The sequence below is a fragment of the Marmota marmota genome, unplaced genomic scaffold (assembly GCF_001458135.2).
Source record: "Marmota marmota marmota unplaced genomic scaffold, marMar, whole genome shotgun sequence".
NCBI classification, from domain to species: domain Eukaryota; kingdom Metazoa; phylum Chordata; class Mammalia; order Rodentia; family Sciuridae; genus Marmota; species Marmota marmota.
Window position 1 is genome coordinate 13339668 of NW_026000164.1, and position 19659 is coordinate 13359326.

General features: G+C 38.8%; 1 long non-coding RNA gene across 1 annotated transcript; it reads left to right on the forward strand.

The window, feature by feature from the left end:
• Positions 1 to 2458: 2458 nt before the first annotated feature.
• On the forward strand, positions 2459 to 7188 carry LOC125611601. Its single transcript, XR_007341799.1, has 3 exons — positions 2459 to 2923; positions 3945 to 4022; positions 4846 to 7188. It is a non-coding gene; the product is annotated as an uncharacterized LOC125611601 (long non-coding RNA).
• The last annotated feature ends 12471 nt before the right edge of the window (positions 7189 to 19659 follow it).

A 19659-nucleotide genomic window follows, 5' to 3' on the forward strand; every position in this document is an offset into this window, starting at 1 on the left:
GGGGGGGGGGGGGGCGGGGGGAGAAGACTCCCCCTACCTCTTTGCAGCATTCCTAGCCTTCTTTGGTCTTGGAGGTGTATTAATGCCCATGGTCTTTCCCTCTGAGCAACTTGACCTTCTCTTCTATTCCTACATATGTGGTATATCCCTGCAGAAGAACCTGTTATGGAAGCCCCTTGCTGGACATGATCTTCCCAGTTGGGGGTGGAGGGAATAAACATGGATTTAAGAACACTGGGTGTTAATCGTACCTTTTTATTTACTATATTGCTAATGCTTTAACATCTAGCGCTTTCCTGGGCCTGGAGGGCCTGCCCTTTGCTCCCAGTTCCTGGCCTGTGAGCAGGCCATTCATCCACAAACCAACCACACAGAGGCCACACCCCAACCACCTCCGTTATGGGCTCCTACACACTTCTGATGCTCTGGGCCACTAAACCCTGCTCTAATCACCCCAGAGCCAGGTGCCAACACAAGTGGACACAGTCCTTATATCCCAGACCTTGATGAAATTAATCAAATTAGCCAATTCTAAACCTGCTTACCTTGCCTTGCTTGTTCTTGGATAAACCACAATAAAGGCTTTTGCCCTCTCTCTGTCTGCTTGCCAGCTGACTCTGGGACTCCTCCATGTGGCCCCATGTAAGGTAACCTGACCCTCATCTTGGAAATCATGGGTAACAAGTTCTCTTTGCAATGGAAGTTGTCTCCCAATCTGCTGGCCTCACCAAACCTGAACTATAATAAAACCTACATTCTAAAACACATTCCTGAGGCATTAATATGTCACATTAGAGGCAGATCCCAGACTCTCAGGCATCTGGTGCTTCACACATGGGCCTGTTGTGACTTAAATTGTGTAACACACATTTATTGTACAATTCATGCTGGTTGTCACTTCTGTTCCAGAGAAGAAAAGTGAGATCTATGGGGAACTGTGTGCTTGTTGCTGGGAAAAGAAATCAGGTGTCTAAATTCCTAATCCTGTGCTTAGGTTCCAGCACAGATCATGCCCCACTTTTCTGCAATTGAGGCAACAGAAGCAGGGAAACACTGACATGCAGGGTGTAGGATCTGAGTGGGACCCAGGAGATGGACACCTGTGGCCTCTTGAACTAGTTGTACGATTAACTTGCTGGCCTTGGGGGAAGGAGATGCTTACTGAGTATCTGTTCTGCACCAGGGGGTCTTTGTATATTATCTGTGTTCTTAATTTCTCCAAAAATTTTATGGAGGATATATAATTTTCCCCTTTCACAGCCGTAGAAACTGTTTCAGAAAAAGTCATAAATCCACCAAGGTCATATAGGAAACTAGGTACAGACAAAAGGTGTGAGTCTAGTCTTCTTTAAGTCTGTAGTCTGAACTATATCCTATGCTGGATATAGGATATAGCTGGAGCTTAAAGATTTTTACCCATAGAAATAAAGGAGTTAACCTACATCAGAGGTTGCAAACCCTCAGCTCATACACAGTTGTTTATGGTTTAATCCTGGGCTGTTTCAAACATTTTAAAATCATTGGTTAATCTTTTAAGATTCAAATATTTAAGAAAAATAAGATACCAGGTTTCTGTCTTAAACTCTTGAGTGACAGCAACTTCAGGAGCTGAGTAGAACTTGAGATGCAGGCCATCTCTTGGTGGCTACGTTCACCCACACCTAGGCTGGTTCACTCATTCTGATACTTCCCTGGGCCCTCTGTCACCTGGATTCACAGCTTCTGGACTTTATGGTGGCTGACTCTTTGGAGGTTACAATAAAGGAAAAAATAGGTGGTGAACTAGGAGGTGCAGAGGGTGGTTAGTTTCACCAAGGGACAGGAAATAGGAATCCCGGGCAGGGGGGAAGGCAGGCTATGAGTTGTAGAGGCATCTGCACATCAGTTGACCCTCTTTTCATGATAGTCCAAATTTTTGCAGCCGGAGGTCTGTTTTTGCTCTTGGAGATAAATCTTCATTAATCTAAAAAAATTGTAGTAAAAATATCTGATTGAAGGGGCTGGAGTTGTGGCTCAGTGATAGATTGCTTACCTGGCATGTGTGAGACCCTGGGTTCAATCCTCAGCACTGCATATAAATAGATAAAAGATCCATTGACAACTAAAAATTATTTTTAAAAAATCTGAATGATCTCATTTGCACAAGACCTGGTGCTCTACCCAGAGCTCTTTCTCATGTCCCCTTATACACCTGTTAATCATCAAAAGGAGGGTGGGACAATCATCATTGTCCCTGATGCTCAGCTCAGGATATAGGGCCCATAGAGACATGTCCGCCTCCACATTTGGTTATGTGGTAAGTAAGTGCAGGGAAGAACCACAAACCAGTTTCCCTGATGTCCCTCCTAGCACCATTTCCATTAGCCATGCTTCACCTGGGCAGAGGACACTCTAGCTGTCCTTGTCCTATGAGCCTTCAGTGGAATTACATATATCCAAGATGCCATTGCCATGCACTTTTTCTTGGTGTCTTGGTTGAAGCACAGGATTTGGGGACACTCCCAAAGTCATCTCTCTTGGAAAAAGAAGGAAGTGATTTCCAGCAATACTTGGTTTCACCATTGGAGAAGATGATTGCCCTTGGTCCCTCATCACTGGATGGCCACGGGCAGGTGGCATGAGTTGATGTCATCTCCCAAACGGGCACCAGCTGTGGCTCCATCTCTTGGCAATTTTAAAGCAGAGTTCTGGCCCCGCGAGGAGGGCATGTGTTCTCCTCCTCCCTCTCTGCTGTTGTTTTTAGATGAAGGGACAAAAATATCCACCGAGGAATACCATGAGAGCTGCCAGAGAGGCTGCCGTGCTGTTCTCTGAGAAACCTGTTTCAAAATGTTGAATGTTTCTTAAATGAGAAGTCTTTGGGAATTGGGCAGCCAGAGCCTTCACAACTAATGGCCTTCCCAGCACCTCTGCAAAACAGATGGTAAGTTCATTTCCTAGTGGGTCTAGAAGCTTCCATAAGCCTGAGTGGTTCAAAGGGGGAAAAAAAACACAATCAAACAACAACAAAAAAACTTCCCTGAAAAGACAGATTGTAAATGTGGAACCACCTACACTTAGAGCCTCTGGGACAGAAAAGGTGCCCTCAGTCCCCATGGTGTTCCTTTCTTGTCGCAGTCACCTGAGAGTTTACATGCTCTCGACTCACAGCTTTTCCTCATGGTTCGTGGTAGTTTAAACGCATGTGGATGCAGACAAGAAAATACAGTTGAGGTGGTATTTGCAGTATCACAAAATAATCCCATGAGGTAGGACTCCAAGGGCAATACTTGTCCAGAGATGTGAGGAGACATGGGAGGGACTTCCAAGAAGCCAGTCAAGCTGGGGAGAGCACAGCCAGGGAAGGGAAGGAGCTCCGGAGAATGCTGCTCAAACCTCTGGTGAAATTTTCCTGCAATTCAATTAAAAAAAAACAAAAAAACAAAAAAACATTATTGCTGTGATATCATACGTAGCTTTGAAAAGTTAGAGTACTAATAAGCTTTTGTTGAAATGTGGCGGCCCGTTGTTCTCTTTCCATCCACAGTTTCTACATCTTAGAAGTAACCAATTTCAATTTCTTCTCATACATCTGAATAATGTACTTATGCTGCTAATACTTGATAATCGATTTTGAAATCTAGCATTAGCTTCTTATGATGTAGGAGAATTGTAAGATTTCTAATGCACACTGTTCTGGTTTGATGTGCGGTGTCTCCCAAGTGTTCACGTGAGAGGCAATGCCAGAAGTTTAGAGGGGAAATGATTGGGTTACAAGAGCCTTAACCCAATCGGTGAATTACTCCCCTGATCGGGATTAACTGAGTGGTAATTAAAGGCAGGTGGGGTGAGGCTGGAGGAGGTGGGTCCTGGGGGTGCGTCTTTGGGGTATATAATTTGTATCTGGAAAGTGGAGTCTCTCTCTGCTTCCTGATCATCATGTGAACTTTTTCCCTCCACCACAGTCTTCCACCATGTTGTCCTGTTTCACCTTGAGCCCCAGGACTGGAGCCAGCCTTCCGTGGACTAAGATCTCTGAAACTGTGAGCCCTCAAATAAACTTTTCCTCCTCTAAAATCCTTCTTGTCAGGTCTTTTAATCATGACAGTGAAAAGGCTGACTAACTCACACATGTCTCTCCTTGTTTTTCCTATCAGAGTGTTTACATTAGAGGTTGTTTTCTGCTGAGTCACTTCAGGATTAGGGTTCTTTCCTTTTATAAATTTTCTTTTTTAATAGAGCTTCATGGTTATATGTAGTAGTGGGTTCATCCTGACAAACTCATATATATATGGAAGTCCATTTCAGTTCAAGATCCCCCCTTTTCCCTCCCTTTTTCCCTCCCATCCTCCCCCTTTCTCCTTCCTCTACTAGACTTCCTTTCACTCATCGTTAATTTGCATTTGGTTCCCTATGTAATCTTATCCTTCCTTCCTCCTTTCTTTTATTTTACCCTCATTTCCACATATGAGAGAAAACATTTGACTCTGAGTTTCTGAGTTTGGTGAATGTCACTTAGCATGATTTTCTCCATTTCCAACTATTTCCTTATCAATTGTCCTCCTTCCTTGGATTAGTAATTGCCTCATTTTATTATTTGGTTCATCTCTGTGTGGGGGTTGTATACTTATATATAATATTTAATATAGAGAGATAATTATGATTATTTATTATGTGTACTCATTTATGATATTAACATAGACAACACCCAAATAAATATATACCAGCTGCTTCATCAGTTTTAGTGCCTACAAATATTATGTTCTCAATATTCAAATGAATGGGTTAATCTGGCTTTTTTTTTTTTTAATACACTCCTCTGAAAAACCTCTAATTACTCACCTCCTCTTTTGTTCTGTTTTACAGCGTCATCCCAGGACTGCTCTTCACCATGGCGCTGGGAAAACCCTTTCCCATTTTGCCCTCTTGGAAATCCTGTTTTCTGGACCACAAGCCTCTTTTTTCTTGGTTTATTCCCTTCTTTCCTTGGAGCTCACACTCTAGTGGGCCTAAGAAGGGGGATTGAGGGTAAATTGCTTGATTCTTACTGTTATAGTTAAAGCTTCATCCCCGGGTTTCATAAATTGACTTCCAGACCACTCACGTATAATTGAATCAAGCCTTTATTGAAGCACACCGGTGGCGGCTGACCAGAACATAAAGCTGTTCCCCTGATCAGCCCCGAACAATTGCAAGGGCACTCCTTATAAGTCTGAAAACCACAAAAGGGATGTTCGGGGGGTCTAGCCAATGCAAGCAAGCCAGGTTACAGAAGCAGGACAGTGCAGTCAAGCGGAGGGAAGCCTAACCAATCACAGTTAGCCCAGTCACCCCAGTTACAGAAACAATGCTCCATTAGGTAGTTCCGTGTTCTTAAAGGTTTCTATAGCAAAAGGAAAAGAACATCTTGCTCCAGTCATGACTCTTCTACTTGGCATGGTTGTTTTACAGGATGAAGTCACAAAACAAAATGGAGTCACATTTGCTCCTACTATCACATTACAAGTCTCATCATAACAGACTCTACTTTTTTACATAGCTGAGAAAAATCACCTGGGAAAAATCTTCCCTCAGCATTTTTAAGGAATTATTCTATCATTTTCTAGCTTTCAGTGCTATTGTTGAAACATCCAATGTTATTTTAATTTCTGATTTTTTTTTTTTTTTTTTTTTTTTTTTTTTTTTTTTTGGTGGTGCTGAGGTTTGAACCCAGGGCCTCATGCATTCCAGGCAAATGTTCTACCATTGAGCCACATCCCCAGTCCCACAGATTCTTTTTTTCCCTCTGTATTTATTGCCCCCAAATGATGACCTTTTGTTTAATGTATTAAATCTTTTCTTCTGCACAATCATGTCCTTAAATTCTGAGAATATTTTTGAATAGCTTATCTGATTAATTTCCACTCCTGAATTATTGTAATTGTGGGCTGGAACTCTTAATTTTTAAATAATTTTTTACTGATTTACATCTATTCATTTTCTTTTATAAATTTTAATTTCTTCTACTTTACTTCCCACTTCTTCCACTAAAATTTTGCACCTCATTTTTTTATGTCAAAGTTCTACAATTTTTTTCTTGCTCATTGCATTCTTGCTGGTTTTAGAAGTAATATCTTCTGTTAATGATAATATTTTAAGACTTATTTTCTGGTTCCTGCTTTGTTTTAATTGTGTTTCCTGGTTTGTTTTGGCCTCTCTTTTTTATATTACCAGCCATCCTCAAAGATCTGAGTGGATAGTGCTCTCCATTCCCATTTGCATGCATCAAAGTGCATTAATGATTACGGTGATTTGTTGTCTTCTGTTTGTGTGTCTGGGTAAGTCAGGATGTTCATTTTCCATTAGTATTTTTCAAACAGAGCCAAAGGTGGAAAAATCAAGTAGTATGTTTTGACCAGCAATTTTAAAAAGAGAAGCAAAATGAAATGGGAAAGGGTGGAATGGAATTTCACAGAATAAAAGCAAAAATACCAACGAGGGAATGTAATTGTATGCTGATATTCTGGAATCAGAGTGGGCAGGAGAGTCATTCAGTGTGCAGCTTACCTCATCCTTCTGTTCTGGTCCTGTGCCCCACTGCTGCCTACTTTTGTCTCTGGTGGCTTTAGCTGTGTGTGTTCTGCTTTATTTACCTGCTCAGAGAACCTCCAAGAATATTTAAGATGACTCAGTTCTTTTTCTCACCTCATCATTGCCCAATTCTGGGGTTTTAAACTGTTGCAAATACATTTTAATGCGTAGGCAAGATAGTAAATCAGGTATCTGTGACTAATGAGGATCCACTCTACAACTAAAATACTGGATGAAATTGCACAAAAATAGAAAAGAGGCTCAAAATTATGGCATTCTGAAGTCCTTATGTTGTTCAGGAGGAGAGTAGTATACTAATTTTAGTTAAGTTAAACATGCGTTGAAGAGTGAAAAAAATCACATGTTTCAAAAGAATAAAAAGAATTCTTTGTATTGCAAACAATAACAACCACAAGGTGTCATTTTATTCCATCAAACTAGCAAAAATTAACATCCAATAAAAACAAGTACTGGTGTGCATACTGGGAAACAGAAACACACGTTGCAGGTGGGAGTATAAACTGAGGCAACCATTTGGGGCTGACACTGAGGACCAACAATCAGGGAATCTCTTTTCCCTGCTCAAACTTCATTTCCCTTGGATATTGCTTAGCCTTCTTTGGTCTCCGATGTTTTTTGCATTGCTCTAGAGGTTCTTGAGTTTTGGCACAGACAAGGGTGAAGTAGCTCTTTATGTCTAAACAAATAGACATTATTAACAACTCAGAGTTAGAACTTTTGACAAAATTTTAAAACAATTTTAACCTGAATTATGGTGCTGTTGGCCCTGAGTTCAATGCCAGTGAATCAAGAATGCAGTGCACAGAGAGAAAAAAGGAAGAGGAAATGCCAGTCTGTATGTGAGGCCACTCTAGAAAGTGTTAAAATAACATCTATAGTGAGTGATGAAAAAGATAGAAAAGCAGGTAAGTTTGTGAATTATGAGATATTGACTGAGTTTTGAAATGCATAGTGGACAGCATTGTTGTGGAACGGAAAGGCAAGGAAACTTATGGTATTACCCAGGGTCAGAAAAATGTTAGCCTTCTCAGCTGCCTGACTGTCTCACACATTTCAAAAGGTGGTAAGGCATGAAAAATGTTAAACTTGCATGCGAAGAAAGAACTGCAGTTCTGGAGGTTGCATAACAATTTTTAACACACTAAGTGTCATACAGGGAAGGGTTAACTGGAGGATCTGGTTCCAAGCTTTGATTTGTCAGGCTGCAGACATTGCTTAGTAGTGGAGTACTTGCCTGGCATGCAGAAGACCCACGGTTTGATCCCCAGCACTGAAACACAAGCAAGATGAAACCCACAAAGCTTTAATTTCTCTGTGATTGCATTTTATTCTAATTCTTAGTTTGTAGTTTTGCTGGGTATATAATTTTAGGTTGACAGTTTGTTTTGATACCACTGTCCTCAGTGTTCTGATTTTCCTGTTGAAAAATCAGTTTTTGTATGACTTGATTATCTGAAGATAATCTGGCTTTTTTCCTTCTGGCTATTTTGGGATCTTTTCTTGGGCTCATAACAAGCTCAATGATATGTTTATTAACCTCACTTGAGATTCATTGTGTTTCTTTTATGTAAGGATTGGTTCATTTTCTTGATTTTTTTTGAAATTATCTTCCATTATCTTCTCAAATATTGCCTCTTCCCCTTTCCTTCTACCAAATTGTTTGGAGCTCTGACTACTTTTTTTAAAGAGGATTTTAAAAAAAAAAAAAAAACCTTTATTTTATTTTTGTGTGGTGCTTTGGATTGAACCCAGGGCCTCATGCATGCTAGGCGAGTGCTCTACCGCTGAGCCACAATCCTGCTGGATTGGTGAAGGCTTTGTTAGGACTCTATTTCATTTAATTTCTCTGCTGAGTCCCATTTCTTCCTCTTTACTTTTATGATTTTGGATCCTTAATTATCAGCCTATACCCAAGACTCAGTTTCAGCATCTCCTTCTAGAGAATGAAGCCTGTGACACAGCGGATTAGACATGATCATAAAGAGAACTTTTAAATTGGAAACTCTTCTGTAAATGAAGTGGCAGCACTGGGAATTTATAAGACCTTTTACCTCCTTAGTATTCTATAATCCTAGATATCTCCTTGATTGAGAGAAACGAATTTATCTTCAAACATCAAGATTAGGACCCAGAGATAGAGATGGAAAAGAGGAAATGTTTAGCTTGTTCTAATAAATGAATTAAATGGTTCTACAGTGGAATTCTTCTCTAAAAATAGACTAGAATGTTTGAGTATTTAGGGTACAGATGTTGGAGCCAGACAGGGTTCAAAATCCTGATTCTGCAATGCTATCTTTGTTGTTCCGGAAAATTCTCCTAACCTCTCTGCTTCAGTTCCATTGGATGTAAAATGGGAAAAAAAATTGATACCTATCTTATAAGGTTTTTGTGAGTTTAGAGTGAGTTAATAAAAGCCATATAATAATTACTGACATATGGTATTCACTACATAAGTGTTAGTATCATTGTGTACATAGGATTTCTAAGTGGAGATTTCTCATGGACTAGAACAACATCTACAATGTAAAACTTCTGATTAATTGACACTAATATCACAAAACCCATTCATGACCCTACTTGCCCCAGAGGAATCTTTCTTCTCTGAAAATTGTTATATTACCCATTGTTTCTACTGCAAGGGCCTTGGGTGGGCATGCTACTTTATCAGGTACCAACACACTGTGGCAGGTGCCCAGAGCACTATTCCCAGAAGAAACCAGCAAACTTCCCTATCAATGGTTCACAAAGCCTTATCTAGGAAGTGTTTCTCAAAATGTGAATGCTTAGTCCCCCATTATAAGACAGTCTGAATGGTTTGTAAATTCTAGGCATCAGTATTTACCACATGCTTCCATTGAGACATTTACATTTTGAAATGTAAATATTCCTATGCAGCTAATAGCTGTATATACAAAAGAATAGACAGGTAAAAGGGGGAGAAAGAAACTTTTGTTTTTGCATAGAATATGATTAGTTGAATAGATAGGTTAAGTGGCACAAGACACACATCATGAAACAAAAATAGATGAGTGAAACTGCCGCAGTCTGGCTGGGCACAATTCAGGAGCCACTTGTCAAAAGAAACGAACTTTATTTTTAGAACCACACACGCCAAACCACACAGCTCCTCAGGAAAACCTTCAGAGCCCAACTGCCACCACCAGCTTCCCACAAGCCTCTCCACCTCCCCCACTCCTCCTGCTCTTGAGGCCGATTGGCTGGGTCGCTTGGGCAGAGCCAAAAAAAGTCCCCCAATGAGCAGCTCCGTGGTCTGAAAGGGCGGGGAAACAACCCAATGAGCATCACCGCAGAGGAGCCAATCAGTTGGCAGCTAGAAGTTTGCTGGCAGCTGGAAGTTTGCTGGGGCCCCTTCGGCTGTGGCTCTCAACATCTCCCCCTCTCTGTTTAAACAACAAGCATGTGGCTTAGGGACCGTGCCTGCCTTAGGTTGTCCAATACTACATATGGTCCTCACCTGTCATCGGATAAGCTGACCTCAAGGCGTCAGCCTCCTGTCTTAGGTTGGTACCATTGCAATTGGATCTTACCCGTCATTGACTACCGGTCCAGCATACAGCCACACCTGTGGATAGGTCTTTGTACCAGCGGGGGGGTGAGGTTCTTTGCCTCACCTCTGTAAAATAAATGAGTGAAACTGTGGATGGAACAGAGGGAGAGAAACCGATGAAGTAATTATAGGTTCCAAAAATTCCTCAAAACCAGGCATAATATTCAATCTACATTTTCATAAGTTTTTGGTGAAACTACTGCCTCTGAGGGTCTTGGGGGGAGTTTAAGCTATGCACAGATTTAAGACCCACAAATCTTTCTTTTTGCATAGGCAACTCACCCACTAATGTAATGGTGGGTCAAACATTGGCACTTTGTGGGCGTCCATAGGGGACAATCCCCCAAACCAGTGAACAGCCTAGACAGCCACTCCAGAAATGCAAGCTGCAAGGGAGGCCCGCCTCTGGTCAGTGCTACAGAACTAACACCATTGTCTGCTTAGGTGCCTTCAGCAAAGGGCTGACTGGGCCAATAGATGTTTTGTGTTTTTTTTTTTTAAAGAGAGAGAGGAGAGAGAAGAGAGAGAGAGAGAGAGAGAGAGAGAGAGAGAGAGAGAGAGAATTTTTTTTTAATATTTATTTTTTAGTTTTTGGCGGAGACAACATCTTTGTTTTGTATGTGGTGCTGAGGATTGAACCCGGGCTGCACGCATGCCAGGCGAGCGCGCTACCACTTGAGCCACATCCCCAGCCCCCCAGTAGATGTTTTTGGAGCAGGGGATGAAGGTTCACTGCCTGGAAGAGAGGCCTGCTTGTGCTTGTAGCAGGAGTTCTCAGCACCTGAGGAATGTGTAGAGTTCTGACCTCTTGACCAGACTTTTTGCTGCAGGCCTGCTAGAGTGAGAATCAACACCCACCTTACCTTTCCCTCTTGACCACACACTCCTATCCGATGAGGCCAATGGTCTCACTGCACCAGTGCTAAGGATACCACACTGGTTGGTACAAACAGGCAAAGAAACATCACTAGCCATTTGGGAGACAGGAATGTCTGAAAAAGGGAGCTCAGGCTGAACAATCAGATTAGGTGCTTTCTTTGGAAGCAGAGCTAATGGAGGAACTGAAGAAAATGTTAATAAAAATATAAAGAAGGCTTTTCAGGATATTTACTTAAAGAACAAATTAGAGTTTCTGGAATCAAAAGAAATTCTGAATTTAAAAATGTATTAGGGAAAAGAAGAAAATATGCTTTGACAAACTGACATTCCCATAAGGTAGCAATTAAGTCAACCATTTGCTTTTTCCTTTACAAACTCAACAAACATATATCTAATTCCCTTAATTTTTTTGGTAATCTTTATTTGCTTCTGAAGTCTCTTAACTATCTTTTCTTTTAAAAAATAAGCAATTAACCAGCACAGCAGAGCCACTGTGTTCCATGTGATTAATTGTCCTTACAAGTGGACAGAAGCTTCTGCCTTAGCAACTGTCAGAGTAACCCTTTAAAAACAGTCAGAATTCACAGATTTAAAGCAAAATATGAAGTCCATTTGGCAACATCATGGCCATGGGGAACGAGAACCTCTGCTTTCAGATCAGTTATATTTTCTGACATAACGTCTTCTCTTCTTTCTTATTACTTCCTTTCACCTCAAAGAATTCACTCAGAGTGGTTTTAATAGTATAATTTCTGTTATTGTTATTTAATGTTTATTGAGTAATGGAGCAGGAAACACATCAGTGAACTCTTGACTACTAGACAATAGTTATCCATTAGCTTTGATGAAGAGATCTTTTGGAAATAGTTCAACATTCAGATTGGCAAATGCACTCATGAAATTACTTTCTGAGATGGAAAAATGTCAAAAGGATCCATATCTATTCCTGAGAGAAAGGGAACACATTGTATCTTTAAGAAGTTCTGTGCTTACAACCTCTGAAGGTGTTCCTGATGCCATTGCTCCTGGCTTCTTCTTCCTTGATGGTAACCCCCATCTGGAGGGGAGAGGGAAGAGTGAGAGGAGGAGAGGCAGACAGAGCAAAGGGGTGGTATAAATGGAGAAAAATGAATCAAGTAAGTAATAAAACCTCAAATCTTTCAGGACTCTAATAGGACAACAAATTATATGGTAAGTGGGTAGTTTACCTCCAAGGTCCAGTTTCTGCCTTATTCTTATTTATTTGATTCTTGGACCATGAAAGAATCTTAGAGAATCTCTATTTCAACCCTCAACCTTAATAAATAAGAGAACTACATATTAGGGAAGTTAGGAGACTTGCCTGAGGCCACATAGTGATAAAGGTAGAGCAGTCTGGGCTCTGGTTTTCAAATTCAGTATCCTTTCCACTACCAAGTCCTTCTGAGATAGACCCTTGACTATAGCAGTCTTGTATAAGCTTTTCTGTTGTCATTTTATTTTAAATCCAGTTCCCACTTTCCAGCTCAGGGTTCCAGCAGAATGAAAGTCAGATGGTGTGAGTGCTCAGGTGTTCTGGTCTGAATGCAAGGGTTAAGAGTGGACAGAACAAAATGGCCCTCACGTGGAATGAACCCATTTCCTGCAATGAATAATAAAATCTTCTCTAACCCAAGGAACTGACTGGCATGAACTCCAAAGCAGTAAAAACTCAGGGAGGCTTACTCAATAATTCAGTTCAGCAACCTCTGACGCCAACAAACAATTGGTCAGATAATTTGTGATAATGGGCGTGGCTTTATTACTATAGGCGAAGCAATAGATTCATGGTCTTACTGCTGTCAGGAAACTAATACCAACTGGAAGAAATAAATAGGAAACAATGAAATATTTTAGTAATATTAAGTAGATGCCAAGCAAGGTTTGGTGTAGTATTTCTCAACGGATCCCAAGAATCTGGACCTTATGTTATTTCTTTTCAAAATTAAAATATGTTGTTTGCATTTGTATGGTCATTTAAAAATTAGCATTGCATATGGGTATTCTACATCAGCTGGTGTATCCCTTTGAAAATAACTGCTCTATGTTTTCTGGAACCCCATTGGTCACCAAAAAGCACTATTTTTGTGATGGTGAGCTCATGAGTAAAGAATAAAGATAAAATTATTATGTAAATTGGGCTTTTGTGCTAAGCACTGGCCAAATGGCATCTCTGCAGGCCATGTGAGCAAAGGGCTCACTGTTATTGTAGTCTAGAAATGTAACCAGACAACTGCCTGTTATCACAGCACCCAGCGCCAAAGAAATTGCTCTGGAGCAAACAGGACCAAATTCTTGTTGAAAGTGGTAAGCAACTTGGGGACATTATCTGCCTTAAAACACTAAGGCTGTGGTTTTGAGAATATAGGTTGTGTACTTTCATATTTGAGAATTATTTGAGTTTTATTGTTGTATAGGTAATATAAGGATTTTAAGACTTGTTTTTATGAAAAAAAAAACATATTGAATTAAAATTCTAATTGAAAGAATTTAAATAATTTTTTAGGGTCTTTAAGAATCCCTTTCTACTCTTCCCCCCTCCTTTGTTTTCCTTTAAGTACTGGGGATTAAACCTCCAGGGGCACTTCACCACTGAATTACATCCCCAGCCCTTTTTATTTTTTATTTTGAGACAGGGTCTCTCTAAGTTGCTAAGGGTCTTGCTCACTTGCTTGGGCCAGCCTTGAACTTATGATCTTCCTGCCTCAGCTTCCCAAGAGGCTGGGATTGCAGGTAGGCACCACCACACCTGGTTGCCTTTCTCCTTTAAGAGAGTTCAGCATATGAATGAAGATTGAGAAACTCTGGTCTAAACTATGAATGGAATAGTTTGAACAAATGCAATAGGTTCTAGCTTCAAGTCCTTTGGACAGCAGAAGTAACACTGGACTAGAAAGTTAAATGACTACCATCTAATTAGAGACCTGGCTTGCTGGAAATCAAAGGGAAAATGCAAACGTTCTGTGCGGCTCCCTAATGGTGGGTCTGCCTGGAGGAGTGTTGCTGAATGCACTGGGCTCACCAGAGGGACTGTGGATGATAATAACAAGACCAGACCTCTAAGCACTCGGTTTTCATTGCAAGCAAACTCTGGTCCTGAGAGCCCAAGCGTTTGTCCTCAGGGAACTCTCTTTCTCTCCAATCAGCATCATCTCAGAGGAGCAGAAAATGGAAAACTCTTTGGCAAGTAACGCTACCCTGTAATTCTGCATTATCTTTGATTAATGAAGAAGGATGAGCAAGCTCCCGTGGAATCTGGTACAGGAATTGGCATCACAGCTTAGAAGACTGCATCAGGAAATTATTCTTCCCTTGTCTTGCTATTGCCTTACCTGGCTTTGGGTCATTTGGACTCATCTTCTCAGAGGATATACTTTCCTTTCTCATGGTCTAATTTGTGGTCTCAGCATAAATTCATTCTCATAATTTCCCTGAACATGTATTTTTTTACTTTTGTTTTTTTCCCACTTCTGCAAGTGTTTTTTTTAAAAAGTTATTGTGCTAAGAGTGTGTAACATAAAATAGATCGTCTCAATCACTCCTATGTATATGATGTGGTTATGTTCAGTGTGTTCGAGTTGTTCTACAGCCAATCTCCAGAACATTTTCATTGCAAAACTGAAACTCTGTACCTCTTATATAACAGCTTCCTGTTTCTTCCTCCCCACCTTCTGACAACCACTACTTCACTTTTTGTCTGTATGAATTTGACAATTTAGATACTTCAGATAAGTGGGCTCACACAGTATTTGTCTCTTGTGACTGATTAACTTCAGCATAATGTCCTCAAGGTTCATCAATGTCATTGTATGTATAAGAATTTCCTTCTTTTTGAAGGTTGAATAATATTCCTTTGTATAAAAAAATACATTTTGCTTATCCATTCATCCACCTACGTTGCTTCTACCGCTTGAGTATTATGAACACTGCTGCTATAAAAATGGGTATGTGCATGCCACTATAGTATTCTGACTTTAATTTTTTTGGATAATATGGGTGTGTAGATGTTGATTGAGATCCTGCTTCTAATTTTCTTGATAAACACACAGAAGTAGAATTGACAAATCATATATTAATTGTTTAGCTTTATGAGTAGCTGCCACATTGTTTGCCTGGGCATAAGCATTTCAATTTTTCTTCCCATTTGTCAACACTTGTTATTTTCTGGTTTTGTTTTATTTTTGAAAGTATCTATTCTTAATGGATGTGAGTGATACCCTCAAAGTGGTTTTGATTTGATGTTGAGCATCTTTTCATATGTTTGTTAGCCATTTATATGTTATCTTAAGAGAAATATCCATTCAAGTCCTTTGCCCATTTTAAAAATCAGGTTAGGTAAGCTGAGCATGGTAGTGCATGCTATAGTCCCAGAAGCTCAGGAGGCTGAGGCAGGAGGATTGCAGTTGGAGAACAGCCTGGGCAATTTAGTGAGACCCTGTCTCAAAATAAAAATAGCTGGATAGTATAGCTCAGAGGTAAAGAATTCCTGGGTTCAATTGCTGAATTAAAAAAAACCCAGGTTATTGTTGAGTTATAAGAATTTATTATATATTTTAAATATTAACTCCATATCAGATATATGATTTGCAAATATTTCCTCCTATTCCATAGGTTGTATGACAGAAGTTTTTATACTTCTATACAGTCCTAATTATCTACTTTTAAATTTGGTACCTATGCTTTTGGTATTATATCCTGGAAATATTTGTGAAATCTAATGATATGATTCTTTCCCCCAGGTTTTCTTCTAAGTGTTTTATAGTTTTACATCTTAAGTTAGGTCTTTGTTTTATTTTGACTTAATTTTTGTATGTGGTATAAGATAAGAGTAACAATATTTGTCTATAGATATTCATTTTCCTAACATCATTTGTTGAAGGGACTATCTTTTTCCCAATTGGATGGTCTTGACACTCCTGCCAAAAATCATATGACTCTGTATACAGTGATTTATTTCTCAGAAATATTTCCCTGATCTATAACTGTCTTTATGCAAGTACCTTACTGTTTTGATTACCATAGCTTTGCAATAAGTTTTGAAATCAGGAAGTATGACATCTCAACTGTGTTCTTTTTTATTTTTATTAATTTATTTGCTTATTTTATTGGTACATTGCAATTATACATAATTGTGAGATTCATTATGCCATATCCATAAGACATATAACTAACACATTTTGATTAACCTCATTCCCCAGTACCATCCTCTTCTTTTTTAATTAAATTTTTATTGGTGCATTACAGTCATACATGACATAATTGTGACATAATGTGGTCAATTTCATTCCCCAGTACCTCAGTACCTCCTTTCCCCCTCCTCTCCCCTTTCCCCCAGTCCCCTTTCTCTATTCTGATGGTACCTCTTCTATTTTCTCTCTAGCTACAGGGTATGTAGCTAGACTTTCTGGGTCTGACATTGCTTAACATAATTCTTGAGTTTCATCCATTTTCTACAAATTGAACAATTTTATTCTTTATGGCTGAATAAAACTCCATTGTGTATATATAACACATTTTCTTTTTCCACTCATCTGTTGATGAGTACTTAGGCTGGTTCTATAACTTGGCTATTGTGAATTGTACTGCTATAAAAATGGGTATGTGCATGCCACTATAGTAGTCTGACTTTAATTTTTTTGAATAAATACCAAACTGGTATAGCTGGGTCATGTGGTGTTTCCATTCACAGTCTTCTAGGGAAACTCCCACACTGGCTTCCATGGTAGTTGTTCTAATTGACAATTCCATCAGTAGAGTATAAGTATATAAGTGTTCATTTTCTCCCATATCCTCACTAGCATTTATTATTACTTGCATTCTTGATAACAGGATGAAATCTCAGTTTAGCTTTTATTTCATTTCCTTGATTCCTATACACATTGAACATTTTTTCATGTATTTGATGTTCATTTGCATTTTATCTTTTAAAGAAGCATTTGTTTAGTTCATCTGCTGGTTTATGAATTGGGTTATTTGGTTTTTTGGTCATGAGACTTTTGATTTCTTTATATATTCAGAATATTAATCCAGAATAGTAGCTCACAGAGATTTTATCCCATTCTATAGGTTCTCTCTACATGCTTTTGTTTCCTTTGCTTTGCAGTAGCTTTTTATTATTTACCATTCAATTTATTAATTTTTGATATTATATCCTGAACTGTAGGAGTCCTATAGGGGAAATCATGGCCTTTGCTTGTGTGTTAGAGTATTTACCCTAGGTTTTCTTCTAGCATTTGCAAAATTTCTGGTCTAATTCCTATTTATTTGATTCATATTTTTTTAGTTGTTGATGGACCTTTACTTTATTTACTAATTTATTTATATGTGGTGCTGAGAATTGAACCCAATGCCTCACACATGTTGGTAAGTGCTCTACCACTGAGCCACAACCCCAGCCGCTTCCTTTGATCCATTTTGAGTTGACTTTTGTATAGGATAAAAGATAGGGATTTACTTTTATCCTTCTACATATGGATATCAAGTTTTCCCAACACCATTTGTTTAAAAAGTCTGTCTTTTCTCCAATGTATGTTATTGGTACTTTTGTCAAAGATCAGATGATTATATTTGTGTGAATTTATTTCTGCCTTTTATTCTAGTCCATTGGTCTTTGTGTTTTTATGATAATACCTTGCCATTTTTATTGTTATAGCTCTTTAGGATAATTAAAAATGGATATTGGTATGTCTCCAAGATTTATTTTTGTTCTAGAATTGCCCTGCCCTAGATATTCTGAGTCTTCTATTCTCCCACTTGAATGTTAGGACTGCTTTCTCAGGTCATAATGTCATTGGTATTATGATGGGGATTACATTGAATCTGTAGATTGCTTTTGGTGATATGGCCATTTTAACAATGTTAATAATGCCTATCCATGAACATGGGAGATCTTTCCATCTTCTAGATCATAGATTATTTTTCTTTCTTCAGGGTTCTTTTATTTTCATTGTAGAGGTCTTTCATCTCCTAGGTTAAATTTCTTTATTTTTTATTTTATTATTATTTTTTTTCTGTGGAGGGGCATTGTGAATGGAACTGTTTTCCTGATTCCTCTGCCAGTGAATTCATTGTTGGCGTATAGAAAAACTACTGATTTTCGTATTTTGATTTCGTATTCTGCAATTTTGCTGAATTTGTTTGTTCTAGAACTCTTCTGGCAGAGCTTTGTGAATGTTCTAAGTATGGAATTATATCACCTGAAACCAGTGATAATTTGACTTTTTTTCTGTCTGTATGCCTTTTGATTTCCTTATTTTGCCTAATTGCTCTAGTTGAAATTTCAAATGTTATGCTGAATAGGAGTGGTGATAGTGGACATCCTTTTCTCATTTCTGATTTGAGAGGAAATACTTTCAGTTTTTCTGCATTCACTATGATGTTAGCTTTGGTAATTTGTCATATATAGCCTTTAAATTGTTTGGGTAAGTTCTTCTATCCCTAGTTTCTTCAATTTTTAAAAATATCTTTATTATTTTTTATGTGGTGCTGAGGATTGAACCCAGGGCCTCACGCTTGTGTGGCAAGTGCTCTACCACCCAGCCCCTTTTCAGTGTTTTTATCATAAATAGATACTGAATTTTTCCAAGTTGTTTTCTGCTTTAAGATGTTTGTGTGGTTTTGTCCTTAATTCTTATAATTGTGAATTACATCTATTGCTTTGTGTATGTTGAAACATCCTTGCATCCTTGGAATAAAATCCGCTCGATCATAATGTACAGCCTTCTTAATGTGTTCTTGAATTAGATTGGCCAATATTTTAAGAATTTTCTTTTCATTTATGTACATTAGAAATCATCAGGAATATTGGTCTATAGTTTCCTTTCTTTTATGTTTTCTTTTCTGGTGTAGGTATCAGGGTGATACTAGCTTCACAGAATGAATTTGGAAGTGTGCTCCCTGCACCATCCTCTATTTAATGGAGTAATATAAGAGCATTTTGCATTGGTTTGTGTATGTGTGTGTGTGTGTGTGTGTATGGTATTGAGGATTATTGAACCCAGGGGTGCAAGAGCTATTTAATGGAGTAATATAAGAGCATTATGCATTAGTTTGTGTGTATGTGTGTGTGGTATTGAGGATTATTGAACCCAGAGGTGCAAGAGACCACTGAGGTATATCCCCAACCCTTTTTTATTTTGAAACATGATCTCACTAAGTTGCTGAGGCTGGTTTTAAACTTGTGATCCTCTTGTTTCAGCTTCCCAAGTTGTTGGGGTTACAGGCATGTGCCACCATATCCAGCTGCGTTAGTTCTTCTTTAATGTCCTGGTAGAATTCAGATGAGAATCTATCTGGTCATGGGCTTTTTTATGCTGGAGGACTTTTTATTACTGCTTCAACCTCTTTGTTAGTTATCAGTTTAATTTTTCTGTATCCTTTTGGTAAATATTAGTAGGTTATACGTGTTTAGAAATTTGTCAGTTTTTTCTAGACTTTCCAATTTATTGGAGTACAAGTGTTCAAGATAGTCCCTAATGATTCTCTGGATTTCTGTAGTGATAATTCCTTTTTCATCCCTAATTTTATTAATTTGAGTCTTCTCTTTTTTCTGGTTAGTTTCATTAGGTTTTATCAATCTTATTTATCTTTTCAAAGAATCAATGCTTTGTTTCATTGATCTTTTG